Raw genomic sequence first — 16,450 nt, 5'->3', positions numbered from 1 at the left:
TGAAACGGCCTTAATCTTTTAGCCAATCTTCAAACTAAGGGGAAATACTTGGTAGAGGGACCATTCTTACGTATATTTACAAATGCTGTAATACCTTATGCAAACCCGCGGCTAAACTCTCTAATTTTTCTCCTCTTGTAGCTTTAGTTTTAGTGTAGCTCTTCTTAACCTTTAATACGAGCCTCAGTGTTTATCAAAATGCTATTTATTAAGGACGGTTTTCTTATCCTGGAAAGCACGTTGTATACTTTACCTGTTGCAGAATGTATTCATAACTTACATACATAATTTAATAAAGAATCCATTTGCTTTATCAAATGTTTGTTTCTTTCGTATTTTTTTTACTATTTTATGACAAACATTAGCACTATTCTTTTTTTAATGTTATTCAGTAAAACTATGAAGACATATTTCTATACTATTCATGTTGATATGTATAACGAGACCAAATTATGTTATAGCTGGATTACATGAAACTTTATGGACAAATCCAAAACTTCTTTATAATGTACGGAGCTTTCAGGACCACTCCGAACACTGGTTATGCTTAAATAATATTTTTAGATCGTAATCTAAATAACATGAACGAACATAAATGCTTTTTCAGTGAAATAGTGACACCAAAGAAATGTCTAAAGATTATTTGTTAACTTTAAACATACAGATCTTAAATACAAGAAATGATTTTGTCAATTTAAAATGTCATTGTGGTAAATCATCATATTTCGTCTTATATCTAATCATATTAAACTACACGATGGTAAGATGTAATGGATTTGGTACTAAATAAACCGTATTTGATGTCATTCAGTGTTAGGAATTGTGTGAAAAAAGTTTGATAACTTAACATACAGTTGTATTATTAATCCTGGAAATAAATAATTCAACTTACCTCTAATTATCCACTAAAAACATGTGAAATAGAACAGTAGGACTTAAATATATAATGGGAGTATGAGGATACAGAGGCGCCCAGATTTTTTTAAAATAATCATGCTTACGAAAACTAAGATAAAGATTAAGGTATATATATATATTATTTTCTAGTGGATCTTTAGGCATATCTTGACACCAAAGACTCGATTGCAATCCAACACTGCTATTATAATTCTGTATTAGTAGCTATGAGAAATGATACTTAATTTGTCCCATTTTTTTTAGGCCAAAAAATGATAAGAGTTGAAATTAATATCTGATAATATTCCAACTTTGTCTGATGCTAGAAGTCTTCCTTTATAGGAACGAAATTCAGTAAACATCCTGATATAATTTACACTGTCTTCTAATTTCATCTACTGGAGCTTCGTTTTCTGTGGTCACACGATATGTTTCTGTTTAATTAAAGACATCAATTTGAAATTAGAAAATTACTAGATAGCACTACATTAAAAACGGATTTACGCTTGAATCACGCCTGCCTGAATATAATAAGTGACGCAATTAATTTCAGTATGAAGTAAAATTCCTTTTGTGAAGAAACTAAAAAAATGGCAATTCATAATGGTTTGTGACCCCGACTCTATTTATTCACACATACACACACATTAAAACACAAAGTATATATTTCACTTTCTTCGATGAAAAGGTATAACCATAGAATTAAAAAACAAAGCTTCTTCTTTTTTGCAGTCTTTTATTGAAACAAAAAATACCATAAAGATTTTCTAGCCTTCTCGGAGACGAACTATGTTGTCCATGAGCGAAGAAAACAAAACATCTTAGTTTCCAGCTGAACTTCTGTGTTAAGAAGGAAAAATGAAGTTGAATAACAACTATGTTTATAGTCGGTTTCGGTTTTGTTTTTTACAGAGGAAACAAGTTATTACAAGCTCAAACCGCGTGATCTAAGCCTAGTTGGTTGTCAAGTCTTTAATTTCTGAAAGTTAGAGAACTTATGTGCACGAGTTTAATATTGTGTTTCTTTACTGACAGGACATTTTGAAGTTTGTTGTTATCTTCCTATTATAATTATCCTTTTCTCAAAGGTTGATATACGAGATAGTTTTTCGATAATTTTATCAAAAGATTTGGTTTTGAAGATAAAATAAAAAGTTTTAGAAGTATATTAAAATCACACAAGCCATTGATTTTGTTTTATGTTTTATACAAATAAATACATCTGTCTGTCTATTTCTCTATCTTTCTAAATTCCAAAATGTGTCCAGTCGATTCTTCAAAATACTTTAACTCCTTCCGAGTCTACGGAATCTCTTTTCTATAACATGCAAAATTTTGTTCGAAGAGAACAGAGAATTAACTATAGATACCAAAAGAAGAACAAAAACAACGCTGTATTTTATAAGCAACGCTTTTCTGTGGGACATCAAGATGAAAGTTATTTCAAGGTAAAACCTTTTTCAACCAATAACTGTTTGAAAGTTCTATATATATTATATATATTACCTGTAAAAATTATTAAAATGTTTCACGCCCATTGGTTTTGGAAATTAATGACAAATCTTACAATAAAAAGTGGTACAAAGAGAAATCAGGAAATGAAAAAAAAATTGGGGTGGATTCTGGCAAGATATGTTTAGTTAAAATCTTTGAGAATAGTCGCATAAAGAGTGAAAGAAAATCATTCATTGCTCATGTAAATTAATTAATTCATATTCTCCAAGCTGAAACGGTCCTTTATTCTTTTCATACTATACACACCTGTTTGAAGAAAAAGTTATCTCTTCTTTGATAGCATGTAAAAGTATTATAAAGACCACATATGTAATGTAATTTATTTTGTTTTATAGCAACACACAAACCATCAAACCTCGTTCGAGTATTCAGCTTTATTCATCTGGAGTCCCAGGTTTCTCATGAAATGCTCACAAACATGTATGAGCTTCAGAATCGAGTAGAGTTTTCTCTACAATATTCTGCTCATTCCAGGAAACGTACAACCATAGAAATGCTCTTGTCCACCGACCGTTTTCGAAGACAACATGCTTTTTTTTTGGAGACAGCAACTGGTAGAAATTGTCAATTACTCATGGGGAATGAAATTGGTATTACAAACTCAAGTAGTAATGTAGTAATTCTCTCGAGTAATGCAGCGTTCAAGGGTACGCAAATGTTATTTCGACCTGCCTTCATCAATGTGTATTTGTCAAAAAAAAGCTTGTTACAATTTTATTTTTGCTGTGTTATATATGTTTTGAATAAATCTCCTATAAAGTTTAATTTTGAGCGTTTTTGTAAATTTTAACAATATATAACTTCACCTAGTTTAAGTATTTTAAATTGCTATTAATATATATTTGTCAGTCATTTTATTCGTTTGCATTGTATTAGAGAAAATGTAAATATTTTATCGAACAAGCAAAGCTGTCCCGAACAAGATGTCGTATTTGAATAATGATCTCAGAAATGCAATTTTGTTTTATAAGGGGTCTCAGACAAAGTGTGGCTGTAAGGTAGCAACACAATATACTGATACTGTTTATTTATACTTTTTGTATCAATATTAGGGTGCCTAAGAAAGGAATATTACAGCCAGGTTTGGTTTATATTTCTTTTCTGAAAGGGCACCAGCTGGTCTCTATGTTTGCCCCTCCTCAGCGGTGTTTATCGTGAGGGGTGTAACCGTTAGTAAAGCATCATAATCTCTTAGAAGAAGAGGTTAGAGGAAGAGAAGCAACGCTAGATCTTCCATTAGCGTAAAAGTCTTGCGGTGGTCACCGATTGCCCTACAACTTGTAGATCTTCCATTAGTGTAAAACTCTTGCGATGGTCACCGACCGCCCTTCAACTTAATCGTCTATCTTTGCTTTCGTGTCTTTTGTCTGTGGTTATGTGCGTATGTTTGTGCGATATATATATACTCTTGGGCTTTTAGATATGTGTACATTTTATCGGCCAATCAATACTGTTTTTTATGTGTGTGTGTATGTACGGTGGACAGTGAAAGGCGAACTTATAGGTTTCTGTATACGTTGTGAAGAGGGTGAATGTGATCAGAGTATCCTAGGGCTATTTCATAGCGTATAAGGCGTAACGGGCCAAATACTTAGCAAACGCTTCATCTTTTCTTTTCATTGGTAGTTGAACAAGTAGCCACTGAAGAGCTTTCACGAAATTGTCCTCAAATGTCACTTTTTATAACAAAAAGCAACTTGAAGAGAGCAGTTCATTGTTTTGATAGAAAGAGGCAGCCAGACAAGACAGTGTCCTTAATATAAAGCCTAAACTGGTGTTTGTATTACTCTTATTGATAGATTTAGAAAGAGTTTGTGCTTTTTTGAAACTTAAGGATGTAGTGTGACCTTAACAATACAGTTTCACATCCCCAAAAGATTGAAGTTGTGAAATTTACAGAAAAAAAACCTTCAGTACAAGATTGTTTTATTTTTTATATCCAAACTAAACTTGTAAAAAAATGATGAAAATCAAATAATAGAGTAATACTATTAAGTCATTTAAAAAAAACAGTTAATTTTTTGTACAAATATCAACAAGGTTAAAGAATGTATACTACAATAATTGGCGGATTAAGATTTTTTTCTACAGAATTTATTTCGCATTGGTCTCTCATTATAAAGTTTAAAAGTTGATGATAATCTATTTTTTAAATATGTTTGCAAAACACTAACCGATCCTTTTTTCTATTCATTTTGTTGTTATTTTTTGAGAAATATTATCTCTCAGTTATATTACCTACCATTTCAGTTAGGCATTTCAGAAAGCAGCGTCTTGAGATACATAGATAGTGTTATAGCATGAATTTAATACTCTCTATGATGAAGGTGTAACTTTCTTGCCCCTATATCACACTTCCTTCGGTCCTTCTGTAACAATGGTTTCTACAAACATGAAATTACAGCAATTAAGGTCGCCTGGTGGCCAATATGGATTCCTTTTTTTATTAAATTATGTTACTCTTATTTCTTGTTCTTCCTTAGTTAAATTAGTTATTATGTAATAAGTTTTACCAGCTGCTAAAATTCTACAATAACAATTATAATTAATAATACAAAAGGCTTCTACGACTACTCTGTCCTAGATCATCAGTTGAGTAGCCCTGTAAACTAGCTGTGTTTTCGGCCCTTAAACCAAGAACATCTAATGAGGTTGAGCCTACTTAACGAAATTACAAAGCACTGAAGTAGAACTGTCACATGTAAAGCTTGATGTACTATGCCTATCACATTTGGCTAATGTAATTATTACTATCTAAGAAAGTTAATGAATTAAAGCTATTCATTTATTTTTGTAGTGTGCCGTTAAGCCTAAGTTAAGAACTAAGATTGTGCAAAAACCTTATATTTAGCTGTACTTTGGAAACAACATCGATTTGTCTTGTAAATATCTTCTGTTAGAAATTAACGGTACAAACTCAACCTCTTCTCGCACTGATTTAACTTATCCACACAATAACTTTTGAATATACATAAGATTATACTTTCAACGGTTATTATTGGATTCGATGGAGTAGCCCAATAGTTGGCGGTGGGTGGTGATGACTAGCTGTCTTCCCTATAGTCTTACACTGCTAAATTATGGACAGCTAGCGTAGATAGCCCTCATGTAGCTTTGCGCGAAATTCAAAACAAATCGAACAAACCAATCGAATATAAAAGTTATCAGTACCGAGTCCAAGGATTGTTTTTACCAACGTATAGTGGGATTGACTGTCACATTATAACCCCCCAACAGCTGAAAGGACGAGTGTGTTTGGTGGGACGGTGATTCGAACCCGCGACCCTCAGATTGCGAGTCGAGCGCCCTAACCACCTGGCCATGCCGGGACCTCTTATATTCGAACACAGCTAGCTTAAATACGAGATTTTCAATTATTAGATGATCTTTTAAGTAGGGATATTACGCTGACATTTATTTTCAATCACCAGAGCCAGATTTTACCAAAGGCAGCAGCGAGGATACTCAAGTAATCTTTCAATGCTTTTCAATAATTAGAATTTTAGTTTTCTTGCATATTGAGCTAAAACATAAAGTGTTTCTAGCCAATTTATTATACAAGATTCACTTCAATTATTTATAAACTACTTTTTATTCTCATCTATGTAGTTAGCTTACTTTGATCAGATTTCTTAATAATTCATAGTAATAAAGTCAACATATTTGGCTCTATTGTTTTCTAAACCGAATATGATAACAATGGACCGCCATTTCACAGACCAATATAAATTAATCTCGATAATTTCCTAATTTTGATATTCATCAGTGTCTTTACCTAATTTCTAATTACTAGCTTAATGCCCAGGACACGTATAATAAATTATGCATTTAAATTAAAATCAAATTATATTTTCTTCCCGTTTAGAATAAGTCTCTTGCAATATCAAGGCTCGTAGCTCCACATATTATATGAACGTCAAGCTCCATTTGTCATCAATCCTTATGATTCTTAAACATGTTTGCAGAACAATGACCGATAAAATTGGGCTTGCTTAACGAATTAAAAAGAATTGCCACGTGTAAATCTTCAGGTATCATGAGTATCACATTTGGTCAATGTAGGTATTACTATTTAGGATATTTAATGTTTTATATTAAATATATCTAATACTATAAATAACTACCCTACATATTGGATTGACTAAAGTTAATACTACAAACTACATAAAAAGACTTGAATTTTAGCCTGATCAGTAGTCTTCCTCCAGAAACAACAAATAATTATACTAAATTTGAATTACTTGGCTGTGGCAAAATATTTCATGTTTCCTTTCTATCTTTTCTTCTTTTTTTTTTGCTATTTCACAAAGTTTAACATTCATGAAAAATTTTAAATATATGTTTCATAATCAATATTCATCTACTTCTATTAAAATATACTTCATACACCACAGAATAACAATATATTTTTGTCCAACATCTATCAAAGTATGTGAGTTATTTATTAAGATCTTTTCATGAACACAAAGATAGTGAAAACCTATTTTCACAATGCGTCTTCGTGTTAATAAGGACCGAAGTAACCAAGCCTGGCATCGCCTAGTGGTTGAAGCGCTCGACTCACAATATACGGGTCGCGGGTTCGAATCCCTGTCGCCGAACATGCTCGACCTATAAACTGTGAGGGCATTATAATGTGACGATCAATCCCTACTATTCGTTGGTAAAAGAGTAGGCCAAATGTTAGTGGTCTTCACTAGATCACTTCCCTTTAGTTTATCACTTCCAAATTAAGGACGGCCAGCGCAGAAAGCTCTCATGCAGCTTTGCACGAAGTTCAAACTGAAGTAACCCAAAATCACTTGATATTAGGCATGATATCCTGGTTAGTTGCTGGTTGTCACATATTAGGCATGATATCCTGGTTAGTTGCTGGTTGTCACATATTAGGCATGATGTCCTACTTAGTTGCTGGTTGTCAGGTATTAGGCATGATGTCTTGGTTAGTTGCTGGTTGTCACATATTAGGCATGATATCCTGGTTAGTTGCTGGTTGTCAGTTTTTCGGATAATAGTATTTTTTGATTAAGCTAATACAAACACTGAACTTGTTTTTACACATTAAAATAATGGTGTTGATAAAATGATTATTTTAACAATTAAAATAAAAACTAAGGTTAGTGACCCAGTCATTCATCAAAGTGTTCTTTAAAGTGTGAAACTAATGTAGTTTACCTAATATACATAACAATAAGTGATCATGCGCATCGTTAGCAGTAACATTGAGGTGGGACGGTGTGGTCAAGATTAAGCAGGTAAACATGCGTACGAGTGTAAATCAGTTACAAACTTGAAATTTATACAAAATGTATAATACGTTTGTTAAAAAGAAAATACTGACATTTCTGAATAATATTAATTTAAGTCTTATATTAATCAGTGTATCTCATTGGATGCTGATAAAAACTGAGAGGGGGGTGAGACTCGAGATGTCAAGTAAGTAACCACCCCGGCTAATAAATGTGAGCTTATTGAGCTTATCACTTTGTCTCCATTTGAACAAAGCCCTCATTCTGGGAATAACTTGAACCAACATTTTTACATTTATTACACATTCTTACGGTTGAAATGTGTCTGATAAGGAGAATTAGAAAGAAAAAAAAGAATTATTCTTCTACAGTTAATCCTACTTCAAAGCTAGCAAAGTCCAAACAGTTTGTCTTGATATTACACAATTTAGCTCAAGATATTCATGTTAAAAGGGGGCGTCTCTATTTGCTCAAAAACTTAATTAAAGAAAATCAGACGCAACCGTCTAATGTGCTGTTTTACGACTTAAGCTACAAATACGCATTTAAACATTCGGGAAACTGGTTTCATTATCAAATAAATGTTAAGTAATTCAGAAAGTGGTGCAGATAAAATGTCATGATGCAGTCAGCTATAGTTTAGACAACTAGAGAAGGGCAAACAATTATATATATATATACTTCTTGTTTTGTTCCTTCTCAGCCCTCGATGTTGTTGTTTCATTTCATTTGTGTTACTAATGGATTGTTTAAGGATTGATGTCGATCTTAAATAATAGGTAATATTAGCAAGCAGAAGTTTCGAGAAAGATTACATTAAAGGAGATCTACGTAATTTTATGTTTAAAGGAACAAGAATTTGTAAGAAAAGTCGACAGTAATGTCATAATCCAGCTATTTGGCATGATTCTATGAAACACTTCATAAAAGTTTTATTTTCTTTAGCGAAAAAAAGCAACCAATTTACACCAAATATAATTAAATATAGCATAATTTTCTACGTACAACAGAATGCAAATAAACTGCCCTCTAGTAGATTAGCGATAAGTTTGAAGGCTTACAGAATAAAAACCAAGTTTCGATAACCGTAGTGAGCACAGCTTAGATATTCCTTTGTATAGCTTTGCGCTTAAACATATACAAAATGCATATATATTTAGTGTACAAAATAATTGTTTTATTTTTTGTATTAATACAGTCATGTTTTACAAAGCAGCTCATCAGTGTGGTTCAGTAGGCTTAATATGTGTCTGAAACGCTCACGTGCAAGTGAACAGTGTAAACCTTTTAATTCCGAACAAACGCAAAAAGTAGAATCACGTTTCGCTAGGTTTTACCATCGTATCTTTAAGCCTAAATGGTTTTATAACATAATTTATCAACACGTGTGCTCAAAATGGGAATTACTAGAATTTTTTATGTTTTCTTCTCTATTATTTGAGGAGGAGAAAATATATTGAAATAACTGATTTATATTTTGCTTCACTTTAGTTCATGTTTATGACGATAGGTGGGTATTCTTCGAAAGAAAAACTTTTCTAACTCAAAAGTTAATCAAACTTTTTACGTTTTTGTTTCTTACCAGAAACAAAGGCTTTATCAGCAAATCCCGCAAATAGAACTTTCCGTGCACACATTTCATCTTTCTAATTTGAATACATTTTACAACTAATAAAGCGTAGTTTAATGCTCGTAACTAACACTTTTGAGTCCTCATTTATCAACGAGACTGCTGTGTGTGTGTGTGTTTTAATAGTGGATAAATACAGGAAAAATATCTAACTGACTTTGTTGTATGTATTCTAGTATTGAAGTCTGTCTAACCATTATGTAAATGTTTATATATAAATATTATTTTCCATAACACATCTATCTATTAGACAAGCCAATCACTTTTTCGTCTATCACTCTGTGTCTAAATATCTGTTTACACCGGTCGAAGTCAATGGCAGCTCTAACAGGAAATGAAAAGACAGAAGGCAGCTGAACGTGGTACGATTCAGTCATTCTGCGAAAACTCTTAATGACTATAATTTACCTCGGGTAGACACTAAAAATAACGTTTCTTACTTCAACTAAAAAGTCCGGGATATAAGCGAAGTAAGATACGATTATATCGATCTGTTTGTCGTAAGTTAAAAATATATATTCGTTTACAGATCCTCTTGATGTGAGCAAGCCACTAATGGACTGATTATATAGTTGGTTCTCTGAGTTTTTCCTATCACTACGCCCTCCAGTGGCACAGCGGTATGTCTGCGGACTCACAACGTTAGAATCCGGGTTTCGATACCCGTGGGGGCAGAGCACAGACAGCCCATTGTGTAGCTTTGTGCTTAATTACAAACAACTCCTGTCACTACTGACGATACTGTTAAAGGTTAATAATAAAATCGAGAGGAAAAGATTCGAATCCTGATAAACTTTCTTCTGTGACACAATTTTTTAAAGATCTTCTTCAGTACAAGTACTAGAGAAAAAAAAAGTACCGCAATTAAGCTTATGTTTAAAGCTTATTGTGTTAATACTAGTACGAAATGACTGTGACTAGTACTAACATTCTATGTAACTAATGAAAAACTAACATCTAAAATGAAAAAAGACTCTTTTATAAACCAGAGATTACAGATTCCATTCATCTTGATCATTTATAAAATATGTGCAATAAATTACCTATGTGCATAGTATTTAAATTTATTTTTATTCACTAGAATAAGCCTATATTCATATGCGTGTATGTATGTGTGTTATACAAAACAAATCTGCTTATTCACATATATTTTTTTTAATATTGAGAATATTTTATACAATAACTACCGTGTCACTTCAAAATTATATAATTACAAAAATTTCACTGTTCTTAATTTCATTAAAACGAGATCGCTCACTGCCGAATTCAAATCCTATGTTTATGCAGTTTCATTCCCGATCGAAATTGTTGCCAATCCAACAATGTGGTTTACGTCATGGGTGCCATCCAACAGATTTTTAATCAGGTAGAGTTTGGAAGAGTTTCCTTCTTCACTAGCAACACTGATGGACAAAATCGACAGACTCGGTGTCGGGAAATGATGTTAAATCTGTTCATACACAATTTTTCCAATATACTTATCGAAGTCATTGTACTCATTTTCCGTGAGAGGGCGTGCAATTTGTTACAAGTTCTTTTACACTAACTTCAGTTGCCTCGCCATCTGATAAGCCGATTTGGAAGATCCAGGCAGTGTTTCAGCAAATCCTTTAAGCTCATTTTCGACAAGTCAGCAATGTAGTACAGGAAACTGAATAGTGAGTTGTTTTACTGTAGTTGTTTGTACTTGTCTTCTTCCACGGATTCATCGGCTGTGTCGACCATTTTGAAAAAGTAACTGACCTTGAAGAATTACCATGGATCAGATATATCACAACTTTTATGCGAAAGATGCTGCCTTCTTTTTCCGTGAGCGAATGTGCTGCTTTTTGAAGATTCTCCAGGCTTTCTACTTTTTCTATAAGCTCCCTTACATCCTTACCACTTTATTCTACTAACTCCTGTAAGAGTGTTTTTTTTTGTTAGCTCCCTTACATCCTCCCTACTTTATTCTACTAGCTCCTGTAAGGGTGTTATTTTCTGCAACAGAGGCATGATTATTGCTGTAAATTTCTCCTTGATGGTATCAGAGTGCATTAACATGATCAATTCTATTTTCCCACTATGTGTCACTCACTCAGTAGCTTCACAGTTAACTGGGAGACATATTACAATAATATATCCCAACGTGGAGTTGAGGCAGAAAGTAAAGAAACATGACATAAACCAGGAGCAAGTCATGGAAAGAGACACAAAAATCATATCTGCTTAGAAAAGAAACTTAGATTTGAGTAAATGAAGTTAAGCATTTGAGTTATAAAAGTCTCAGGTGATGGTTTAAAACCACACGAATAGAAGATTCAAGGAATACTACACCTGCCAAACTCAAAGAGTAAAGAGTTGCAATAGGAGTGACCTATTACCTACTTACATCCTTTCCAGGCATTTCGACATCCACAGAGTAATTAAATCATTTTAAAGAGGGAATTGGATTCGAGATCCAAAATAGGACAGAGTAATTTAGAAGCTTAAGGATATTCTTGCCAGAGATATTCAAGTTGTTTGATGTTGAAACATTGGTGTGTGAAGCCTATCTATCCAAAACAGAATTAGTTAGTTGTATATTGCGCAAGATGTGCCCTATTATACATCAAGGGTAGAAAAAATAGAATTATAGTCAGATTTAAAAGTAGTTATTAGCCATAGCCTTTGCTTGTAAATAATTTTCAACCAGTTTATTTGTAGTAGACCAGCAAAATGCTTAACAAATCAAAAGCCAAGAGTTTAAATATGGTAACCTGCTTACAAAATATTCCGTTGGAGCTTCTATATGTTCACTACAAGTTAATGTACATAGCGTATACCCTTTTCAAAACCTATCCACCAGTAGTTCAAGAAGGTGATACTATGGCAGAAACAGATATATTGGTGCATAGCCTGGTGTGAAACCTATCTGAAAATTAAATTAAAAGAGCTCTGAAGAGCTACACAGGAGGATGAATAATTCAGTATATTAGTGTATACAAATCACATGAATGACCAAACCACAAGTAAAATGTTCCTAACTTGACCAGGTCCTAATGGAATATCAAAGAATAACGGAAAGATTGTTAAAATGTTTGAAAAACTGATAATCCCATGCCAGATGAGGGTAGAAATGCTGGATATTATTCATGAAGGTCACCTTGAAATAAAGAAATGCAAGACAAGAGCTAGTATGCCAAATGCTTATTTGTGCAGTTTCCACGGCATAACTAGATGGACTCATTATGAATACATATATATACTCTAAACATACCATGAGAGAAAATAGCTGTTGAGACAAACATTTCATGTGAAACACAACTTAGCAGCAGTGGCGTACTTTTTAAATCGCCTTTCAATTCATTCCTTGAAAGATGATATAGCTGAATTTGGTATTGTTGATTGAAGTCGACATTTTTGCAGGACATGGAATGCTTAATGAATTGACATCAAACAAAATGTTTTTCAGTAGCAAAAAAATTGCTCAATTTGATAGAGAATGCCAATTAGACATAAAAAAACAATGGAGGTGGTTATGCATACATCAATTGTATCAATGAGCTTTGAGTTGAAACCATGAAGAAGCTATCCAAAAAATCAGTTATGGGAGGGAGGGATCTTTATCCTGCTTTATTTGCGTATAGGAGTGCATTTATATCGGAAATGTCATATTCATCAGTACAATTATTGTTCTATAGACAGCTAATGCTAATGCTAATCCTCTGCATCAGAAGAATTGCTGAAATCAAAACTTGCAGAGGATGCTAAAACGAAACTGATACAACATCAAGAACAACAGAATTATAATGAAAGAGAAAAACGAACAGTGGCAGAGTTGAAATTAAAATTATTTGCTTAGTATTTAGAGCACACTAGATAAAGTCTGGAGACCTGTATTGGAAATGGAGTGTCACAATGATTCTAGGTCTTATATTACGATAGCCTCAAATGATCAGAACCAACACAAGAACCATTGCCATATAAGGAAAATCTCTGTCCCAGATCTAGAATCTAGGTCCTGAGCTCCCAGAATATGGTTTTGTCTGTTTGTTCATTTACTGAATTTCGTGCAGAACTACTCCAGAACCATGTGCGTTATCCGTCTCTAGTTTTGAAATGATAGATTAGAGGGAAGGCAAGTAGTCATCATTACCTAATGCCAACTCTTAAGCTACTCTTTACCAACGAAGAGTAGGATTGACTGTCACATTATAATTCCATCACGGATGAAAAGGCGAAAATGTTCGGTGACAAGATACGATCCCATCACCCAAGAATGCAAGTCCAGTGTCCTAACCACAAGGCCATGTCAGGCATCAGAAGATGGTGTGACCTTAGATGTTAATTGTTGTTCGATGGTGTTTAATATGTGTGTAGCTAAATAGTTGTCTGGAGTGGTTTTCTGATAAACACAGATTTTTAAATAACAAACAGATATATATGGGGTTGCTATGGGTACAAAATGGGGCCTAAACTTTGCCAACCTCTTTGTTGGATACACCGAAAATTGCATGCTTAATCATTACAATGAACCAGTACCCATGACGTAATATCATTACATTGACGAAATACTATGGATTGCATCTATGCGAAAATCAGGTTTAGGAACTTTTCTACATCTCTATCCTCTTTACACCCTTCTTTAGAATTTATGTGGAAAATATCGGACACAATACTGCCCTCTCTAGGCACTAACATGTACATACAAGACGATCACCTGATCACTAGTATATTTTATAAAGAAACATATCCACATACACCAACTTTTCGAATCTTCCCACAGCCTGTGTTGTGACGATAATTATTACAAATCAAAAACAAAAACATGAAAATTTCTTCTTTAAAAGAGACTATCCTGATTTTCTCATAAATGATGCATTCACCAAAGCTAGTTCTTATACTCAGGAACAAGCCCTAACCCCTACCAAAAAAATAACACACTCATCACATTCCACTTGTACTAGCATACCAAGACACCAACAAGAAGACAAAAGATATTACACTAAACAATTACACGATACTTACAGAAGACATAACCACTAAATCTAGTTTCAAGAATCCATCCGTTATTGTTTACGGATATGATGCAAACCCCAAAGAAATCTTGGTACAAAAGCAATATAATACACCAGGCAGCAAACGTATAATCGAAATAGATGTGTCACTTACCCATTTACAAACAGCATCACACAAGTGCAAGGAAAAAAGCACGACTTGCAATATAGGACAATCCTTTACATGTACTACCGAGCGTATCATTTATTGTATAATTAATAAAAAATAACGTTTTTCTTTCTTATAAAATTTCACTTTTTCCATAATTTGTTACAATTTTAAGTTTCCTCTGCATTTTCTTGTCCTCTTCTTTTTTTCCTTTCATTTTTATGTCTTATATGATATTTAAATAAAAGATGTAATTTTTCCAAGAAACTTGTAACTGAAAGTTCAAAATGCTGCGCACGCAATTTTCAAATTTTGCATTTGCACTTTTGTTCTAAGATTTACGACCTAATGAGGAGCACTAGCTAGTTTGAAACGTAAAAATGCACAACTTGGCGATTTTGTAGTCTATTCTTTAATTTCTGTGCAGAAGTATAAGCCTACTTTCTATAGGAAGAACTTTGTAGAAGGAAATAGCCTAACCTCGTCTAGAAAGCACTGAGATGCATTTTTGTAAGAGGAGCTAGTCAACTTTTGCCTAGAAAAGACTGAGGTGCATTTGTGTAGAGTAAACTGGTCAGCTCTTGTCTAGAAATGAATGGAATATGATTGTGAAAAGGAACTCATCAAATATTACATAGAAAGGACTGAGGTGCATTTGTATAGAAAGAACTAGTCAGCTGTTGTCTATAAAGCAATGAGGAGTACTTGTGTAGAAAGAACTAGTCAGCTCTTGTCTAGAAAGGAATGGAATATAACTGTGAAAGGGAAACCAGTCAACTGTTGTCTAGAGAGGACTGAAATGTATTTGTGTAGAGGGAACTAGTCAGGTCTTATCTAGAAAGGAATGGAATATTATTTTGTAGAAGAAACAAGTCAACTATTGTCTAGAGATGACTGAGGTGCATTTTATAGAAGGAACTAGTCAGCTGTTGTCCAGAAAAGAATGGAATATAATTGTATAGAAGAACATGTTGTCTAGAAAGCACTGAGATGCACTTATGTAGAAGAAACTAGTCAGCTGTTATATAGAAATATTTGAATATAATTGTGAAAGGAAAACTACTCAACTGTTGTCTAGAAAGGACTGAGCTGTAGAAGTAATTAGTCAGTTATTGTCTGTAAAGGAATAGAATATAACTGTGTAGAAGAAACTTGTCAGCTATTGTCCAGAAAGGAACATAATATAATTTTAAAGAGAGAATTAGTCAGCTTTTGTCTAAAAGGTACTGATATGCTTTTGCGTTAAAGAACTAGTCAGCTATTGTCAAGAAATTAATATAATATATTTGTGAAGCAGTAGATAGCCAGTTGTTGTCCAGAAAATACTTGAATATAATTGTGAGGAAGGAGCTCAAATACAATGTATAGACAGACCTGAAATATGTTTGTGTCGAGGAAACTAGCTCCAATATATTTGGGTGAACTCTTGTGGTTAAACCTAGCTCACAGATCTGTATAACCTAGACGTATTAGATTTCAATATGTGTAAGGGCGATTGTAGTGATTTGACAAAGATAGATTAATATTTAAGTCACAATGAAAGTAAAATGTTTTATTTTAAAATAACAGCAGAAAGATAAGTGTTGAAGAATACAGTTGATCACTGAGCAGCAGGAATATTGTGTTGTAAATTAATGAAAATAAAAAGTTAAATGATTGGATGGCTCACGATCAGCAAACTAAAAGATGGTGAAAATGCAGACCAATCTTCTCCAATACGTTTGGTTCCTTCAAAGCAGAAACAAACCTTTTCTTGTTGAAGAGCAGATATAATGTTCTTTGAAAGCACCAAATCTACAGTCACAAAGAGCCTTCTCCATGTAGCTGGTCATTCAGAAAACTGAATCACAAGACTCTAGAAATATCTCTGTCCCATGTTGCAGCCACAAAGCAGTCCTATATACAGAAAAGCAAAATAAGAAACAATACAAGAAACAGTAAATAAGTACCTTTACCACACCAACTACAGAAACTAACACCTCAGTCTATTGGTAATTGATCTCACTCTTACGTAGCAAGTTTCAAATTATAC

Source organism: Limulus polyphemus, unplaced genomic scaffold, assembly GCF_000517525.1.
Source record: "Limulus polyphemus unplaced genomic scaffold, Limulus_polyphemus-2.1.2 Scaffold1915, whole genome shotgun sequence".
In the NCBI taxonomy this organism is placed as follows: Eukaryota; Metazoa; Arthropoda; class Merostomata; order Xiphosura; family Limulidae; genus Limulus; species Limulus polyphemus.
This window is presented reverse-complemented; position numbering follows the sequence as displayed.